This window comes from Canis lupus, chromosome 6 (genome assembly GCF_011100685.1).
Source record: "Canis lupus familiaris isolate Mischka breed German Shepherd chromosome 6, alternate assembly UU_Cfam_GSD_1.0, whole genome shotgun sequence".
In the NCBI taxonomy this organism is placed as follows: domain Eukaryota; kingdom Metazoa; phylum Chordata; class Mammalia; order Carnivora; family Canidae; genus Canis; species Canis lupus.
In genome coordinates this window covers 63,203,440-63,222,655 of record NC_049227.1, presented here as the reverse complement: position 1 = coordinate 63,222,655, position 19,216 = coordinate 63,203,440, and the positions used below count along the sequence as shown (strand labels likewise).

The following is a 19,216-nucleotide window of genomic DNA, read 5'->3' as shown; positions in this document are numbered from 1 at the left end:
AAATCAGCTGAGAAGACTGTTAAACTCATATTCCTAGGCTTCACCCCCAGGGATTCTGATCTGGCAGCTATGAAGTGAGGTATAGAAATTTGTATTCTAAAGCTCTCCAGATAATTCTAAAGCAGATGGTCTCAGACCACACTTGGCAAAATAAAAAAAACAAAATAAAAATTTTTAAAAACCCCACTACTGATTTAACAGGTCTATTAATCAAATGATGGGTTTTTTAGTGCCTTAGTATGTAATAACTTTAAAATTTTACAAAAATGAACTCGCACAAAATTTAAAATTCGATGCCTTATCCTCATCTCCCCAACACAAAACAAAAATCCCCTTACTACAAAAATATCCAAACACCAAAACAACCACCCCTTTACTACAAAAATATCCAAACACCAAAATCAGACAAACAAAAAATCCAAATATTTTTGGGCTTAGCCATGTAGACTTTTCCCATTCTTTAGCAATATCCATACATTTTAAGGAATTTGCTGAAATGTTACGCCATAAAGTTATAACAAAATCTTTTCCATAATCTGGTTGAATCTACCTTTCTAACCAGGTCTCCCTTTACCCTTCAATATTTGCATAGAAATGTGCTTCATATTACTAGACTTCAGGATTAGGTACTCTTGCCCACTCAGCGGTGGCAGCATTGGACAGTGAGATTCACAGCAGGGAAAGTGAAAGAGACTGCATGTCCCCTGTAGAAAATTCATTCCAAAGAGAATATTAAGGGTGGCACATAGTAAGTTCTTCCCGGCTCACCAATCAAGTAAACCATTCACTTCTCCTAGTGTGGGATGTGTCAAAAGCTGGGAGAGGGCAGGAGTAATCTGATAATGTAACATCCTTTGCACAGAAAGAAATATCAGGAATGGGGATGAGCTCAAGCACTGTACCCAAAGGCTGAGAGACACAAAGATGAGCAGGACACAGATCCAGGTTTTTCCTTATGCTGTTCAAGAAGACACTATACTCTGTGGTCCTAACCCAAATGATTTTGGATATAAAACAATAGGGAGTGGTGGACCTGGGGTAAACTAGAGAGTTTGTAGCACCTGAAAGTATTAAAACAAAGAAAGAAAAGGAAAAACTTCGTGTATATCGAACTGAAAATATGTCTCTGTGACCCATGATTTAGTAAAATGGTCCAGAAGCCTAATGAGCAGATGGATTTCTTCAGATATAAGTGGAGCGGTCTCTAAATGCAACATGAAAGTTAGGGTTTATGAAACTTTCAGCAATCACTCTTGATCAGTCTGGTCAGCATGTTTCTTTCTGCGTCTAGAGAATGGGAATGTACTATGTCTGAATCTCTATTATGGTGTGTAATTGAAGGTGGGCCAAGATAGCTAGTCTGCTCATTTACAGTTAGAACTGACTGTCATCCTTTATGTGGATTAGATCAAGTTACTGGAGAAATTCAGGATTTCTTCCAAAACCACCAGGAGACAGTTCCCTGGGCCAGAGGGTTACTAAGTAGGACCTCAGGGATTCAAGGACCTCACAAAGATCCTTAAAACATAGTGTGTATAGCCATTGTTAATCTGGTCAAGCTCAGACACAAAGAAAATGAAATCCAGAAAATTGAGTATTTCCATTGACCTAATTTTCTGAGCAACTGGGAGAATTGTGGGCAACATGATTTGGTCCATCACATTCAGACTAGTTGCTCCCACCATTCAGAAGCACTAGATAATTACCAGTTGGTTTTCCAGTTTAATTCATGGTCTACAGATGATTTACTACATTCTTTATCCAAAGGTAAAGAAATCACGTATCACTCCCAGTGTAAGATGAGTTGAAAGAGAAAGAAGCATGGCAAGATCACACTGATGGGCCTGACTGTACCTTTAAAGGTCCCATGAGCAGCCTGGTCAATTTCTCCACCTTTCGGTCTGACTCATGCATGTCCGGTAGTTGACTACAAAGCAGAAACATGGAATGTTGTACATTCCAGAGGAAGTGTTATCAAGGAGTGTTATCAGTGCTGACTTCTTGTTTATCAGTGAGGGAACAAATTAAAATCTCCAAGGTTGTGCCTACTTCAGAAAGTGCCCAATTTCTTTTGACAATGGAGACTATATGTCCTTTCCTGGTGTGCTTTATTTACTTGGGCTCCCTCTCTTTCCACCCTCCCTCCTATCCTCCATCCTCAGCTCCTTGAGTGAACAATCCTGCCACTTTGGTTCCTCTGTGTTTGCTTTGTTCTTCAGTTAATGACATTTATTTGAAATTGTAGTCACTGCTTTTCCTCCCTCATTGGTGTTTCTCTCTTTTCTGGACCTTATATTTATAATTTATAGCTTCTGGTGGGAATATTCTTAAAATTATTGACATCAGAGCCAGTACCCAACCTAGCGTTGTTTGAGGACAGTTTTTTTTATTTTTTTTTTCTCACTGTTGTCAGGAAAGGAATTATAATACTCTTGGCAGGGAAATAATTTAACACTGGGAAGAGATAAAGTAATTCACTGATAAATTCCGCTGAGAGTTACTCTTAAAATAAATGTCTTAACAAAGCCACCTTAGGAAAAGTTTTTCAATCAATTTATCAAGGGCCCATGGTTATCATTTCAAGACAGGCTAAAAAATGTTCCTAAAGAAATGACTTTCAACAACAGGACAGGCCCCATTTGGAGTAGTGAGTGGTTTAACTGTGGAAAGGAGAAAACACAAAAGCTATGTCAGGCATAGTCTTTCTAAATGAAAAGGATTCAGGAAGTGGTAACTATAAGTAATAAACAAAAAATACATTGTTTTTTCTTGAAAAAGCTAAAGGTGCTTATTCTAGACACAAAGAGTTTCTGTGTTTTGGAACAAAGAACAGGTTTCTCTTTTCCTGTGAGAGTAATTGTTTGCCTTTCTTGTATATGCTGCTATTGTCTGAGTAAGACAGCTTGCCATTTATTTATAGCTGGGTTCAGGAAATCCATGTATATATGCAAGACAGGGCACTCATCATTCAGAGAGGAACACACAGAACAAGATTCAGAAGACTGTATCTCTAACATCTTTCCTCTGTTGTTGGAGCCCACACAGTGAGGATGTGCTCACGTGGCCCACCTGGCAGGGCATCACCTCAAAGAGCTCAGGCTCCCAAGGACAAAGATGCAGCCACGGAAAGGGGAGGGGTTAGGTTTTGTTTCCTCTTTGTGGATGCACAGAAGGCTTTGTTAAAGGATGAGCATCATTTCAAGTATCTTGAGAATGTGGCTGTTGGCTGTTTAGTTCTATGTGCCAGCATTTTTTTCCTAAAAAAGGGTGGAGGTGGTATGTTGCTCCAGACCTCTGTGTAAAGTGTTCTTTTAACCACAGGGGATATACTTCCTGTTTCTCATTGTGTCTCAAGCCAGAACGGAAAGGAGAAAGCACCTAAACTCTCTATGGACACTCTAAATTCCCAAGAGGCCCTAGACTCTGGATAATACACATGAGTTCTACATGGCTTTAGAGAAAGATCTGAGAAGTCAAGTCTCTGCTCTAAATGCCGTTTCTGACTTTGGCCATTTCCCAAAGGAATTATTCCACTTTGTGTAAAACAGTAAGAATTATTGGGATTGGACACAAGTGGTGTTTGGTTCAATCCAACAGTCCTTTATGGAGGCCCCCCTGGGGCCAGGCAGGATGACAGTGAAAGGTGGGGAAGAGAAAGACAGCCAAAGATAATTTAGTTGCAGGCTCTTCCTTCAGGAGATGACAATCTATAATTTAAGGCAGGACAAGGCTATGAAGGGAATGCTAGCAGTAAAAAGAAAGTCAACCTCTCTTCCATTACAGGCAACCCCTTAAAGAAGAAGGCATGTGGCAGAGTGTAAATGGCTCTGAGAACCATGTTGGCCAAATCATCATGGTCTGTTACACAGCTGCTGGTTTGGAGGAATCCGCCTTGCTCCCCAGAATGGAGCTGTCACAAAATAGAGTGGGAAACGTCTGGCTTTCAGCCCAAGAGAATTTGCATGGCTAGTTGCATTAACAACCAGGCATTTCCGGCAGTTCCCAACATTTCTGGGAATTTTCTCATTCAAAGGGCTGGAAGGCAGCTACATTCTCCCACTTGTTACTCATGGTTTCATTGTATTACATCAATTATTAAAAAAAAAATCTTGGGCTATGTTATTTCACAGAAACAAACAAGACAGTAAATCCTTTTATGGGTCAGATACTGAAAGGTGTGTGGAAGGTATTTAGAGATGGTTAGGAAATATTCAGAATGTGTTTTTGGCTCACTCATAATTGATCATTTATGAAATATACATATGTACTCATGTCAACATATCAAAATAGGCCAATATTAAAGGGACAGATTATAAATTCTATTGAGGTATACGACATATGATTCTCCAGCACACTTTTTGTTGCTCCTGGATATTTAAAATCATTCATTCATTTATTTATCTTCCATCAAGAGTTTATTGAGAGCTGACAATATACCAGGCATTAAGCCCAGACAGTCCTTTTAAGGCTGAGTCAATACAGCTCTGGATAACATTCTAGGACTATTATGTTTTCATTTTTTATGGATCTTCCCATGGATCAGGTCAAAATAAACACAATCTGAGAGAAGTTGTTTGTTAAACATCCTCTCTGAATTGATGGGCTATATAGATCCTAAGAACTAAGTAACATGGTTCCTTTCAGTTAAATCTGAGCCAACTTACAATGCCAAATATTCCCTTTGAAGCTAACTGCCACAAATTTCCTCCATAAAATCTCTCTCATATTTGGAGTTGCTACTTTTGTTCAGATCATAAGGCCCATCTGAACATCGGAACAAAAGAATTCTGTCATTCAAATTACAACCACAAATCACATGAACCAATTCTGGAAGGGATCCTCAAAAGTGGTTTCTGTGGAAGGGAAAGCTGGGAATAAAGCTCTCATCCTCTTATTAGACGAACACTCTGTGCTCCATGGAGGGCTTAGGAGCAAGGCATAGGCAAGAGGAACAAAGTTGAGTCCCTGGGTGAGTCACAGTCCTCGCTTTCTAATTTCAGGGGTGTAGAGGAAAGAAATTCAGAAGCACCTGTTCCAAAATGCAAAATCTGAGCTCTTACCTCCCTTCTAACCCCTGCCCATGCATCCTGTAAGACTAGCTCTGTGGCAGAAACAGATCTCCCACATTCTTGTTCTTGTACCTTGTATGTAGGATGTATCTTATTGCCTACTTGGATACTGAAGTCATGCCTTGGCTATGCTTCCCCAGATACCTGCACCCTATTCCCACCTTCAAAAATTAAAGCCTTTGGGTACTGGGGGCTTGTGGATCTTCCAGGTTCCCTGTGTCATTTGACAGCAAGAAACAACTGGAGCATTTATTGAGCTATCTTCTCTTTACTGGTAGTTCTCCATTCTTTGTTTCTCACAACAATTCATTTTTATAAATGAGAAAACCAAGGTTCAGAGAAATTCAGTAATTTGTCCAAGGTCCCATGTTAAGACAGTAAATCCAAGATTCAAGTCCAGGTAGGTCAACTTCCAAATGCCTACCTTTTTCCTGTCACACCAAAGTACCACCTCTCCAATATCCCTTGAAAGACTAGACCCTGAGCTCACTAACTTGCAGCCTTTGGGCTGATTTTTTTCCTGTATATACAACTTATTTGACATGCATATATTTTTTAAAGTTTGCATTTTAATGCATTTTAGATGGAGAAGATCTGACTCCTGAGGTCATCTGAGTTCTCTACTGAACTACATGGATTGGTTTCCTTAAAGCTAGCTGTCATGTTCTTTAAGTAGGTGAAAGAAGAGCAAAGATAGTGGGTAAAGAGGCACTATCGCTTTTAGAGTGGCAGAGGAGCAGGCTCCAGACTGAGAGAGGAGAAAACGTCAAACATACAGTTTGCAACGATGCCCGGTATCAGCCCTGACTCTGATCCCACCACTGGTGGATTAATGCTTATTTTTCTGTGGGAGCAAATATTACTTGGCTGTCTCATCAAGAGGGTACACATTTAAATTTTCTTTGACAATAACTGTGATTGCTTTGCTTTAGAGTCATTCAAAATCTTCTGCTCAGTCTACTTGGCCATTTGCAAAAGGGTTGCCTTGGGGTTGGAGAAGACTCATGAGAGAGAGGTTTTTTTGTTTCTGGAATAAGATGAAGAAAATCATCACTGGGGCCTCCAATTATATCTTAGCCCAGGTAGTTTAAAAAAAAATCCAAAAACTTTAATGTATGTTCATTACTCTTAGATTTTTAGCTCCAGGCAGTAGTGTGCTAGTAAATGTAGGGAAAAATATATGCATAATATACCCACATAAATTTATTAAAAATTTTACTGACACCTACATAAATTTATTATAAATTTTACTGATATAAAGGATGGGCACACCATTATATAATATCACCATCTTGCATGTATACAACAGATGTAAGGAATCTTAAGAGCACAGCTCATGAATGGAAATATGTAGTGACAGAATTAGGAACTGATAAGTTTTAAATATTTACTACTTTTGCTTTCAGTATAATTTATTTAGTTTGAAGCTCACATAATTTACTTTTTAATAATGGCTGTGTTTGGGACATCTGGGTGGCTCAGTGGTTGAGCATCTGCCTTTAGCTCAGGTCGTGATCCCAGGTCTAGGGGGGTTGAGTCCCGCCTCAGGCTCCCTGCAAGGAGTCTGTTTCTCCCTCTGTGTCTCTGCCTCTCTCTCTCTCTGTGTCTCTCATGAATAAATAAATAAAATCTAAAAAAAAAAAAAAATAATGGCTGTGTTTAACAACCAGCTGGCAAAATACCTGAAAATTTAACAATTGGCCCCGTAAGCTGGTAGGAAGCTGGTTCCAGCAAACCACTGCTCTACACAGGAGTCTTCATGTTTTATAAGACTTGGCTCCCGGATGTTAGCATAAATTGGCTCTTCATAGAAGGTTAAGTAGCCCTATAACCTCTTTGTTAACGCCATGGATAATTTTAGCTTTAAAATTTGCCTCATAGAACTTTTGCTTCCTCATGGGCATATAATAATTGAGGATTAACTTTCAATAGGTTTATGAAACTCATGAACTCTTAGTTGTAGGAACGGTGGCAAATTGAGTGTGCTAAATAGGAGCTTAAATTCATCAAAGCTCTCAAACATGCAAAAGAAGGTGAAAAGGGAAACCCGTTTCACACTAACTGGAAGCTTCAAGTCTGATTGTCGTATGTGTAAAGGAAAAAATGAGAATCCATAGTTTGCACTCTTAAACTTGGTTCCAATTTAATCTTTTCTTTTCTTTTCTTTTCTTTTCTTTTCTTTCTTTCTTTCTTTCTTTCTTTCTTTCTTTCTTTCTTTCTTTCTTTCTTTCTTTCTTTCTTTCTTTTTTTTTTTTTTTTTTAGCAGACTGCATCCAGCATGGAGCCCAAATGTGGGGCTTGAACTCATGACCCTGAGATCAAGACCTGAGCAGAGATCAAGAGTCAGATGCTTAACTGACTGAGCCACCAGAGACCCCTTGGCTCCAATTTAAGTCATTGTTTTCCTTTCAAATCATCTTATCCTTTTATTTCCGGTTATTTTGCTATCTTTCATGCATCTTTGTAAGCCACCCTTACAAAATGGGGTAAGGCAGGAGTATATAATTTCAGACAATTCTTCTAAAAAGGTGTTTTTAAATTATAAACAAAAAAACAAATTATAAACAAAATTACAAAACATAAGCTTCTTACAAAAGATTAAACTACAAAAAGTTAAAGTTCTATTGGACTTAAAACAACTATATACCTTTGTCAAAACTCCTTGAATTGTACATTTAAAGTGTGAATTATATGGAAATAAAGTGCTATTATATGGAAATTATATTTCAATAAAGCTGATTTTTAATCATTGAAGTCTTCTTCCTCCCCTCTCTATTCCATCTTATTCTTCTCTCTTCTCCCTTTCCCTATGGTAACCACTATTCAAAGTTTGATATGAGTTTTTCAGATCTTTTCTTAAAACACACACACTCAGAACAAATCTATTTACCCCCTCTGAATTTGTCAGTAAAGGAACCTGAACATAGCAGTTCAGAGGCCCCAGTTCCACTTCCCTCAAAGGCTGGTAATGAAAATCTCTAGGTGTAATTATATGTGGCCTTGTTACTCAATTTCTGTGATTCTCTTACATTTATTTCATTTTCGTCCAAGTATACTAAGTAGTTTCAATACCTGAAAATGTTACACAAAAATCTAATAAATATTGGGACTATATTAGCTATTTTTTAAAAAAGATTTTATTTATTTGACAGAGGGAGAGAGCACAAGCGGGGGAGCAGTAAGCAGAGGGAGAGGGAGAAGCAGACTCCCCACTGAGCAGGGAGCCTGAAGAGGGGATCAGTCCCAGGACCTTGGAATCATGACCCTAAACTGAAGGCAGTTGCTTAACCGACTGAGCCACCCAGGTGCCCCTGTATATAGATATTTAATTCCTGTCTTCTGAAAGCACTCTTGCTGGCATGGGCTACTTGATGTTCAGGAGTCACTGCTGACCCTAATCAAGGATATAAGCACCTTAACTATGATATGCTCAGAAATTAATATTTCTGTGAAACAAGGCTGACAAATCTCATTCATATTTTAGGACTGGGTTTCTTAACCTCAGCACTGTTGATATTTTAGACTAGATAACTCTTTGTTATTAGGGCTGTCCTGTGCATTGTAGGCTGTTTAGCAGCATCCCTGGTCTCTATGTACTACATGCCAGTAGCATCCATTTCCCCCCACCTCCTGCATGTTGTAACAAAAATATCTCCAGACATTACCAAATGTCCCCTGGGGGGCAAAGTTGCCTCTGGTTGAAAACCATTGTTTTTAGGAGAAAGTCATCAAATTTATTTATATTTTAGGAGAAGAGCAGATATTTATGGGAAGGAGAAGGAAAAACAACCAGAAAAAGAAAGAAATCAAGTTTCCAAATAAGTATACTATTTACTCTTCTATTCTTCCTCTGAATTATCAAGAGCCCTGAAGAGAAAGTGCAAAGTGTTTAAGAAAACAGCTGTTGTCCTCATATATCTTTTCCCAGAAACTGAAATACCCTGTAAATGATCACAACCAAACCATGGCTAATGAAGAAAACAGACATCTTCACCTTGCTTGCTCTTGTGTGGGGAGTTACCTGGCTTTCTGCATTTCAAATTTTATGTTTTGAAGTGGGGTTGGTGAGAAACCTTGGTTTCTTTCTCGATATGGTCTTTGCTAGTGTTAGACAGTGAATGTTGACTAAGTACTCCAAGCAGCTGAGGAAGTGATCTCATTTTATAGATTACTAAGAATTGTAAGTTTGAGAATGAGGCACGAATTTGGAAATTATTGAGCCCACTTCTCTTTTACAGAGATTCAGAGATGAAAAGTTAATTGACTTAGCTAAAAGCATAGAAAGTTAGTGAACTGCAAAATGAGGACCAGATCTTAGCTCTCCTGACTCAGTCCAGGCTTCTTTACTGATATTAATTTGGAGGAGAGAATTTGATGGGACAAGAAGGAACAATGTCAACTCCTCCCTGACCCCCTCCTCCACCTCCACTTTAAGGGGTCTCTCTACTCTTCAAGATCTAACTAAGAATGTCTTGTACCTCTATTCTTTGATTTGTGTAATATCCTAGGCCAGTGGTTCTCAACCACAGCTACAAGACTAAAATCATCCAGGGAGCTTTTTAAAAAGTACAGATTTTTGGGTCCCAACCATTGAGATTTTCTTTTTATTTACTTGGTCTAGAGTAAGACAAAACATCAGTATTTCTTTTTAAACATCTTGCCCCTCCCCTTTTAACTCTAATATGTAGACAGGATTAAGAATGACTATTTTGTGCCCTCTCCATAATTTCTACCAATCTTGGAAGTAAAGAGTGGGAGAGGGGGAGGAGGTTTATATTTTCATGTTATCTCTGGTCCCAGTTTCCAGTGAATTTGATCCATTCAAAGACATAGTTATTTTACAGGTGCTATCCTTCTTCTAAACCCTTTCAACATAGGCAGGGACTTCAGTCTTTCTTTGATTGTCTCAAAAAACCCTATTCACATAGGGTAATAGTTTTTTCTCATGTTTGGCAGGTCGACATATTGCAGTAATATGAACACTTAAAATTGAATACTGAATGCTGGTGTCCTTCAAAGACTTGACAAGCCTGTCTTGTGGCTGAGGCCTCTTCTCAGAAAAACTCTGTTTTTCTCTTCTCTCTCCATCTCCATGTTCCTAGTGCTTCTAACAAAGGACATTTTTGCTTTCTCTTTTGCTGTATTGTCTGCTCAGAAGCTTTCAAGGACGGCACCTTTCACCCCAAAGGACCTGTTGTATTTTCATAAACAAAGACAATTCCCTCCCTAATTGTGATTCAGGGTTTAGTTCTTCTCAGGGTCTGGTGAATATTGTGGTTCCTTCCTCCACACCAATTCTCTGCTTTCTTAGTAACTGCCTCACTTCTCATTTGTATATCTACACTGCCCTGTGTAGCCCACGTAATGGGGGGAAGTTAATTCCACCAGACTATAGGCCTGAGGTTCCTTTCTTGGTTCACAGAACCAATGGTGTCTCAGTAATATTTTCATGGTGTCTTGAGACCAACCAAACCACACCAAAACCAAAATAAATAAACAAAATACAACTCCCCTCCTCACTGCCCCCACTACCCCCCAAAGAACCATAACACTTTTGCTTATTTAGTATTTAATTTAGGTCCAAACAAGCCAACAGTAGAACTGTGTATGTTATCTGACAGGTATATCTGTGCTATTTTTGAAATGTTAAAATAGGCCATGGTGCTCCTGAGAGTTTGCTGCAGTGCCCCAGCATGCCTCCATGCAATCAGGAAACTGGATCTCTGGTGTAATTCACCCCTTGGTTATAGTAGGTGGTTTAAAGATGGGCAGATGGCCAATTCAGACTAATAAGAATAGACAAGATCCGAAAGAGGTTTCCTTACTTTTCTGAGAAGGTTAATGTCCCCCTCCCTGACTATAGGTGTGCAAGCATGTCGTCAGAAGCTGCTGGTGGTCACTGTGCTGCCCTGATTAAGAGCCAGCGTTATGCTGACATGCATCTGTGTTAGGTGGAGAAGAGACACAGAAGAATCTGATTCTTTGATGGCATCATTGAGCAGATCAATCAAACTTACTGTAAAGTCTGAATGACTTTAGAACTACATGGACCAATAAATCTCCATTGTTTTGGCAGCTTGAATTGAGTTTTTCTCTTAATGCCTAATGCAGACAAATAGGCTTTATCTAAATTTGGCTATAATAGACTAAATTTGGCTATAATAGAAACTATCTGCCCTCTTGCCCCTCCCCCCCCAAATGACTTTCAAAAAAGTTTATTTCTGTCTCATGTGAGAGGAGTTTTGAGGTCATAGTCAGTGTAGTCACTTGACAGTCATCAGGAGTCCAGAGTCCTAGCTTTTTGCTCTGCTATACTTAGGGTATAGCGCACCCTTGTCTTCATGGTATAAAATAGCTCTGGTGTGCCAACCATCACATCCTTTTTTCAAGCAGCAAGATTCAGGAAGGGGGAAAAGGTATAATTGCTCCTTTTCAGTCCAAGTCCTGGATTTCATACCTAGCACTTCTACTTTTATCTCATTGGCAATACTTAGTTCTCATTATTATACTTAGTAAAAAGGAAACTGAGAAATGTGGGGTTTATTCAAAGTGGCAACATGCTCATTTAAAACTCAAGGTTCCAGGCACCCGGGTGGCTCCGTTGGTTAAGAGTCTGCCTTTAGATCTGGTCCTGATCCTGAGGTTCCGGGATCGAACCCAGCAGTGAGGGCCTGTTTCTCCATCTCCCCCTACCCCTCCTGCCTCTCATGCATGTGCGCTCTTGCAAATAAATAAATGAAATCTTTTAAAAAGTGAAACTCAAGGTTCAATAAAAAGGAAGGGTAGAATAAGAAGTTGGAAAAAGACCAGTTGACATTCATCAACGGTTTAAGAAAGTAATACATATTTTTACATTGCCATTATATATATTTTGATTCCTTAGGTGATTGACATACTGTTTGAATCCAATGAAGTCAAGGTATCCAAGTCATTCCAAAAGGAAAGATTATTTAAAAGCTTCCGGGGAGGTACAGTTACACCCTTTGTGCAGTGCTTTGCAGCAGTGCTTGGTGTGTGGTAGATGGTCAATACATATTTGCTGAATGTTGAATGAATGAATGCTTTTTAGCACTGCATTTCAGCATTCAATAATCTTAAAATCCTCCTAAAATCTCCTAATGCAATTTCTTGTAAGACACACTTAATTAGCAAAGAGAAGTTGCCCATCAACACTTGGGTCATACCCTTCTGTGTAATCAACACTGGCCACGGAATGTCAGACTTTGATCAGCTTTGGTTGCTCTCCAGAGGTCCTTTTCAAATTCTTCCTAACAAGTTCAGGAATGGGACCAGACAAATTTCTTACCCAAATAGAGATCTGGATTTTCCTCCTCCTTTCACTATTCCTACTTGAAAAGTTTATTTATTTATTAAGATTTTTTTTTTTAAGATTTTTGTTTGAGAGAGACTGAGCAAGAGAGAGAGAGAGCACCAGCATGAGTGGGGCAGAGGGGGAAGCAGACTCCCCACTAAGCAGCGAGCCCAATGTGGGGCTTAATTCCAAGATCCTGAGATCCCGAGATTCCAAGATCATGACCTGAGCCAAAGGCAGATGCTTAACTGAGTGAGCCTCCCAGGTGCCCTGTCCTACTTGAAGAACTTAGTAACATGTTTATTTTCAAGCCATAGGATGTCAGACTGTAGAAGAAATGTAGACTTTTCTATTCAAGTCTGATGGCCTATGTGCCTAATGAGAATTAGAGCAATAACTCACTTTAGATACATGTTTTTAATATACAAGTGTTATCAACAGACAGAGATGGAACACATGATATGTGTCTTTTATTCTGTAAGCATTTCCCCCTAAAAAGGCACAGCATTTTAGAGAAAAGTGAGTTCTTCATAAGCATTTGTATTTCAATAGTCTGGTGGAGTTCTGCATTGTTTTCTTTCACATAAGAGCTATTTCTCTGAAGTGCCAGTTATTTTACTCAGTATGATATTATTCTGAATGATAGTAGGTGGCATTTTAGTTCAAGGCCATAGCAATTTACTTTTAGAATGAATTTTCTCCCCCTGCCATCATATGCCACTGTAGGAACTGCTATCTGGTGAATTCCAGACAGAGCCAATGCTTCTCACAGTGTGATCTATGGATTACCTGCAACCAAATCATGCCATGGTACCTGTGCTCAATCCCAGTCTTGTTGAATCAGAGTTTCTTCTGGGGAATCTGAGGAATGTGATGTGTATTTCAAATGTGATTCTTGGGTAACACTAAAATTTGAAAATCACTTAGACTTCTCAAATTAAATTAACATGATTTTTACACCTAAAAGGTATTATTACTGCTACTGATATTACAACTACTAGTAGTTGCATATTGAGCCATACTGAGCTCTTATCACTTGCCAGAGTGTGAATATAAAAACAAATGAGTGAGGGGAAAATGTGCATAAAATGCAATAGACTCAACATCTTTCACTTAGCTTCCAATTGGCTTTTTTTTTGGTTGAATATCTATATGATGAGTCACCTCTGAATATGTGGTCATAGCTTGAACTTAATCTCACTTCAGAAGGAGATTAAAAGGGAATGGCCATTGTAGTATATCTGCAAAGCTTCCTTTTTTTTAAACATCTATGGACAGTGTTTGAGTAACAGTAGGACCCAATTGCAGCATCCAGTGACCATCAATGAAAAGCAGATTTAGAAATATTCTTAAAGACTGTTGGAGTGGGACGCCTGGGTGGCTCAGTCAGTTAAGTGTCTGCCATGATCTCAGGGTCCTGGGACTGAGCCTCACATCCTGTGCCCTGCTTAGTGAGGGGCCTGCGTCTCCCTCTGCCTGCTGTTCCTCCTGCTTGTGCTTTCTCTCTCTCAAATAAATGAATAAAATCTTTAAAAAAAAGAAGACTGCTGGACAAACATGACATTTAAAAGATAAAAACAAGGGAAGATAGTGATTATTTTTTTTAAAGATTTATTTATTTGAGAGAGAGAGTGAATGAGTGAGAGGGGAAGAAGGAGCAGAGGGAGAGAATATCCAAGCAGACTCCTGCTGAGCACAGAGCCTGACGTGGGGCTCGATCTCATGAGCTACGAGATCAGGATCCGATCCAAACCCAAGAGTCAGATGCTTAACCAACTGAGCCACCCAGGCACACCAGTAAGTGATTATTAATAGCAGGGTAAAAATACTAGTGGAATAGTTTTGCAGGAAGGTGGTAGCAAATTTAATTTGTTTCTCTTACATGTGATTATTTCTATGGATGGCCCAAATTCTGGTATTGTATGAGGTAGTATGGATGGTTCCCCTAGAGACTAGCAAATAATTTATAGTGGAAATGTCACTCTTTAGGGTCTATGTTTTACCATATGCTTTATTAACTTTCAGCCAAGCAATAGGATACTCATCAACACCTAAGGCATTTAATACATGTGATTTCCATGGAGAAACAGTAACCCAAAACTCAACCATCCTCCCTCTAGCTCAACTGATACATTTCCTAATCCCTTCAACATCAAGGGTATTGGTGTTGGCATGGCCGAGAGAGTCATGTAGGTCATGCTGTGATGCACACTTTCAGCCCACGACATGATAATCATCCTGGTTTTTTTTTTTTTTTTTTTTTTTTTTGGCAGGGGGTGGACAGTCTTCTGCCAACTCAATTCAGCCAAAAAACAATAGGACACTGTTGGAGATGGAGGGCATGCAAATGTTAAAGTGATTTTTTTGGTGTGCCTTTAGGATGAATAGATAAAGATAATAAAAAATAAACAGAAAAGAGTAAAGGACAGAGACTCCAAATTTGGATGAGCCACTGACTGCTGCCAATGGAAACTGAAATGGGAGCCAACCCCGTTAGTGTCCTACAGGCTTAGACAGGGGATGTCTACCCGAGCCACTGTCAGTTGAATATGTCTCCGTCTAGCTCAGTTCCCAAAATGTGAATCTAGGTCAGCGAAATCCAGCAACATACTTTTGCCCACAGATTTTCTATGGTTTGTTCCTGTGTAGATGGGGAAGACTGAGTTCATGGTGACAGGGAGAGTGGAACTCTTTTGCAAAAATTCCACCAAAGTCACCATCTGGTAGTCATTTCTGAAGTCATTTTGTTCATCACTGTCCCCTAGGACCTAGTACAAGGCCTAGCACAGAACAGGGGTTCTATAAATATCTGTCAAAGTGCTGATCTGCTCCTTTTTTCTCCCATGCCCCTCAAATCCCTCAGTCACAGTGTTCTGTTACTACTCTAAATGGAACTCTGCTCCTGCACGGCCCTCTCTATTTTCACGACTACTTCTCTAGCCCAGACTCTTCTCTTCTTTATTTCTGGACTGCGTGATGGCACCTAACTAATTTTATTACTCCTAATCTTTATGCCTGTTAAATCATTATGGGCATACTGCCAGATAGATTTGTTCTAAAATACCACCTTCAACTTTTATACCTCGGCTAAAAAATTATGAGTGCCTCCCCACAGCCTGCGGACAAGAAAACCCTCATTCCTTGGCCTTTGCACCAGCCTCAACTTATTTCCGGAACCTTAACTTTTTTTCCTGTACTCAGCCCTTGCTCCAGCCATCATCTATTGATTATGAAAATAGATATTCCCCCACTTGTCCTATTTGTAATAACCATTCCTCCTCTATGACAGGCTTGTTCTTCACTCTGGTCCACTCGGACTTGGATTCCTATCTCCTGGGATCACTCCCTCCTCAGAACTCCTATCTCTTCTAGAGTTCCCTCATCTATTAGTCATTTATCTTGTGTTACACTGTGCACTATTTATTTATTTATTTATTTATTTATTTATTTATTTATTTATTTATTTAAGATTTATTTATTTATGATAGAGAGAGAGAGAGAGAGAGGGGCAGAGACACAGGCAGAGGGAGAAGCAGGCTCCATGCCGGGAGCCTGAAGCGGGACTCAATCCCAGGACTCCAGGATCCCGCCCTGGGCCAAAGGCAGGCGCCAAACCACTGAGCCACCCAGGGATCCCCCTGTGCACTATTTATTTTAATGTCCTGTCCTGTTTCTTCAATTCAGCAGGAGGCACCTTGAGGGCAAAGACTGTTTCCCACTCATCTTAAGGTCCCCTGTGCTTGAGATAGTATCTTTCATAGAGTATCCAGCAATAAAGAATATTGCTGGATAATGCTCAGGAAGCTCAAGCTTCAAGCTCATCTGTTTCGATCGCCTGTTTTATTTTTTCTATTGCCTTTTAAGAAGACTTTGTGCAAAGGGGATAGTAATGAGAGGCTTTAGAAGCTCCACTTCTAAATTAAATGGTTGCTACTTTTTGCCAGGTGTTTGTACATCCACATGTTCAAGACACAGTCCTTCACCTTAACTGCTCATCCTGAAATTTCTGATGAGAAGAAAGGAAGCTCTCATTTCCTAGTGAGGCTGATCTATCTTTGTTTGTTCAGGATGAGACTGAGTACAGGGGAAGCTGGTGGTAGACCCAGAATGACAACCCATGAACTAGGATTCTAAGTTATCTGCTTAGCCCTCATTGCCATTTTGGCTCTTTAGACAACTATGCTTCTTTACTAGAATCAACATATGATTATATTTAAAGCTAAGTTCTTCTCTAATATCAGTAATGGTGTGAAGTTCAACCTTTTTGTCTCTTTGGCACTAATCTTCACACCTGCAGTCCTGTCAGACTTTTCTGTGCGTGTGTGTGTGCACACACGCGCGTGTTTTGGGGGAGAGGGTGTAAGAACATGAGTCAAATGCAAATATCCTGTCCTTAGAAAATGATAACAGCAATTTTTTGGTCACTTGGAATATTTTCATAAGGAATTTTAGCATCCATCAAATGGATTAAATGATGGCATCCAAGTTATTACCCAGTTGGCTATTATTTTTTAAGTTATATAATGTTGAACTCTAGGCAGCAAAAAGGTAAGGAGTTTTTAGCTTTTGATGGCTTTAATCATGACATTTTCTCTATTTTTATTGCTACTTGGAAATACATAGTTTTGTACCCATAATGTATAGTGGTTGGCTTCTTCGGGTGTGTATTATTCAGGATTCTAGGTGCTTTTGGAAGTTGCAGAAAACCTGGGAGGCAGAATTACCTGTGGAGCTTTTCAAAAATGCAGAAGTGATCCCAGACCCAGAACATTAGGATTTTCTGAGTTAGGTTCCTGGTAGTGTGTTTTCAGAAAGTTACTCAGGTAGTTTTATGCCGCCTCTCATTAAAAACCACTGATTTAAGGTCACTTAGGCCTTTCCCTGGGTAAGTAAGAGTCTTGGATTCAAAGGCTCATTCAAAGACCATTTGTTTGGTTACCCAACATATGCTTGAATTCCCTCTATAACATCCCATAAAGTCTGTTGAATATTTTTCAATGTCCCATCATTTAATGGACAGAATAAATAGTACTTTAAATGTAATTTCTTCCTCTTTTTTCTCTGAAGTTTTCTTGAAAGCTCAAGAGAATAAAAACCCTATTATTATTCCCTTTCTCCTACTTGGCCAATTTTACCTTCTTCCTGCCTTGGAACTAGGACTGAAATTCAGCATGGCTGTTTTGGTCTCACAGCTTCAGATTATTTATGGCTCTATCATGCCAAAGTATTTTATTTTGGCCACCCTAGCCTTGTTGGCATCCAGCTCTGGGAATATCGTCAGATAAGGCAACTGCTGCCAGGAAAAGAAGCATAAACAGTTGTTACAAACTCAGAGACTATTTGGTTTTCTGTTAATTTCTTAATTCAGGCATGGTAGATATTTAAAAAAAATCATTGTTTTGTGGCTCTGGTAAATACAACTGGAACAGACAACCAAATAATAAGACTAAATTAAACCTACAGTGGGATTGTCAGCATGCATTTCATATTTGGTAGGGACCCAAAGTGGGAAATCTTGTGGCTATACACTGTAATTCACTTTGACAACAACAACTAGAAATGCAGAGTCTTTATTTTTCCATTTCAATCACTCTGTTGATACTAGTTAGCTCTCATTCTATCTTTTGGTTTTTGCTATTTGTTGTTCCAGTTGTCATCAAAGGAAATTCCAGGCAATTAAAAAACATACAAAATCCAAACATATTAAGGGTTTTTCCATGTTCTTCCTTTATATGACCATCTATAAAATAACATGGACATTTTTGGACATAAAATCAATGCTGAAGCTGAGTCAAAATGAGAGGAAATACTGTCTGAGTGACCTCTATTATATAGTTAGTCATTCAAAAGAAAAAAACATGCCTCGTGCTATGCAATTTAAATTAGCTGCAAAGCAGCCCATGTCCTCATTCAAGGAATCTTACAAATGCAGTTAGTTATTTCAGGAAGTAGATAAGAAACCAAAAGATATTTCCATCAAGATACATTATGAGCATCATAATTTAAAATTACAACTCTACTGGAATCCACGCACTAGATTTCAGCTCCATTTACATGACAAAGACAAAAAAAAGGAGTGGTGATCTCATAATTCTTTCTTACCACATCCTTTTAGTACTCCTGTCGAAAGCATTTTAAAATAATAATTCATTGTGATACAAAAGAATAGAATTATTAATCTAAAAAGAGGCCAATAAACAAAATTGCAGATGGCAAAAGGAGAAAAGAACTGGTTTCTGCGAAGGGTTAGGAAGGTGCGAGCGCTCTTCTTCCTGCCTGGTTCACAGATGGCATAGTCCCCTGGCTTGTTAGCAACGCAGCCCCTCTAGCTCAGAGCTGCCTCATCTGATTAGTTTGGGGAAAGTTTTGGCTAAATGTTACTCCCCCACCTCTTCCCTCCTTCTCTGCCTCCCTCCCTTTGTCTTCCTTCCTTCCTTTCTTCCCCCCCCCCCCAATTGACTAGAGGACTGAATGCTATCAAGGAGAGATTGAGTTAAAAATCAATACAGTGAGTCCCTCCAGAAGGTAGGAATTAGAGTCTGTCGTCCTGTGACAGAGTGCATGTAATTAATCCAGGTTCCTGGAAAGGAAGTCGATTTTGGAATGGATCGAGGAAAAAATGGATGGGATGTGGTGCAAATCTACTCTTTGCTGTGTCTTTGCCTCCCCAACTTTACGGAGGTATAACTGACAATTAAACTTATATATATTTCAGGTGTATAAGGGCTGAGGGGGGAGGGAAATGAGGAGATGTTACTCAAGGGGTACAAAGTTTGTCTATTTTTTTTAATTAATAAAATAAAAAACAGGTTAGTCTGCAGGAAAGATAGGAATC

General features: G+C 39.2%; 1 protein-coding gene across 3 annotated transcripts in view; it reads right to left on the bottom strand.

Annotated features, from left to right (window-relative positions):
- The window catches only part of DDAH1 (dimethylarginine dimethylaminohydrolase 1), a 134,854-nt gene that overhangs the window by 6,176 nt on the left and 109,462 nt on the right, over positions 1–19,216 (bottom strand). The window lies entirely within an intron of this gene.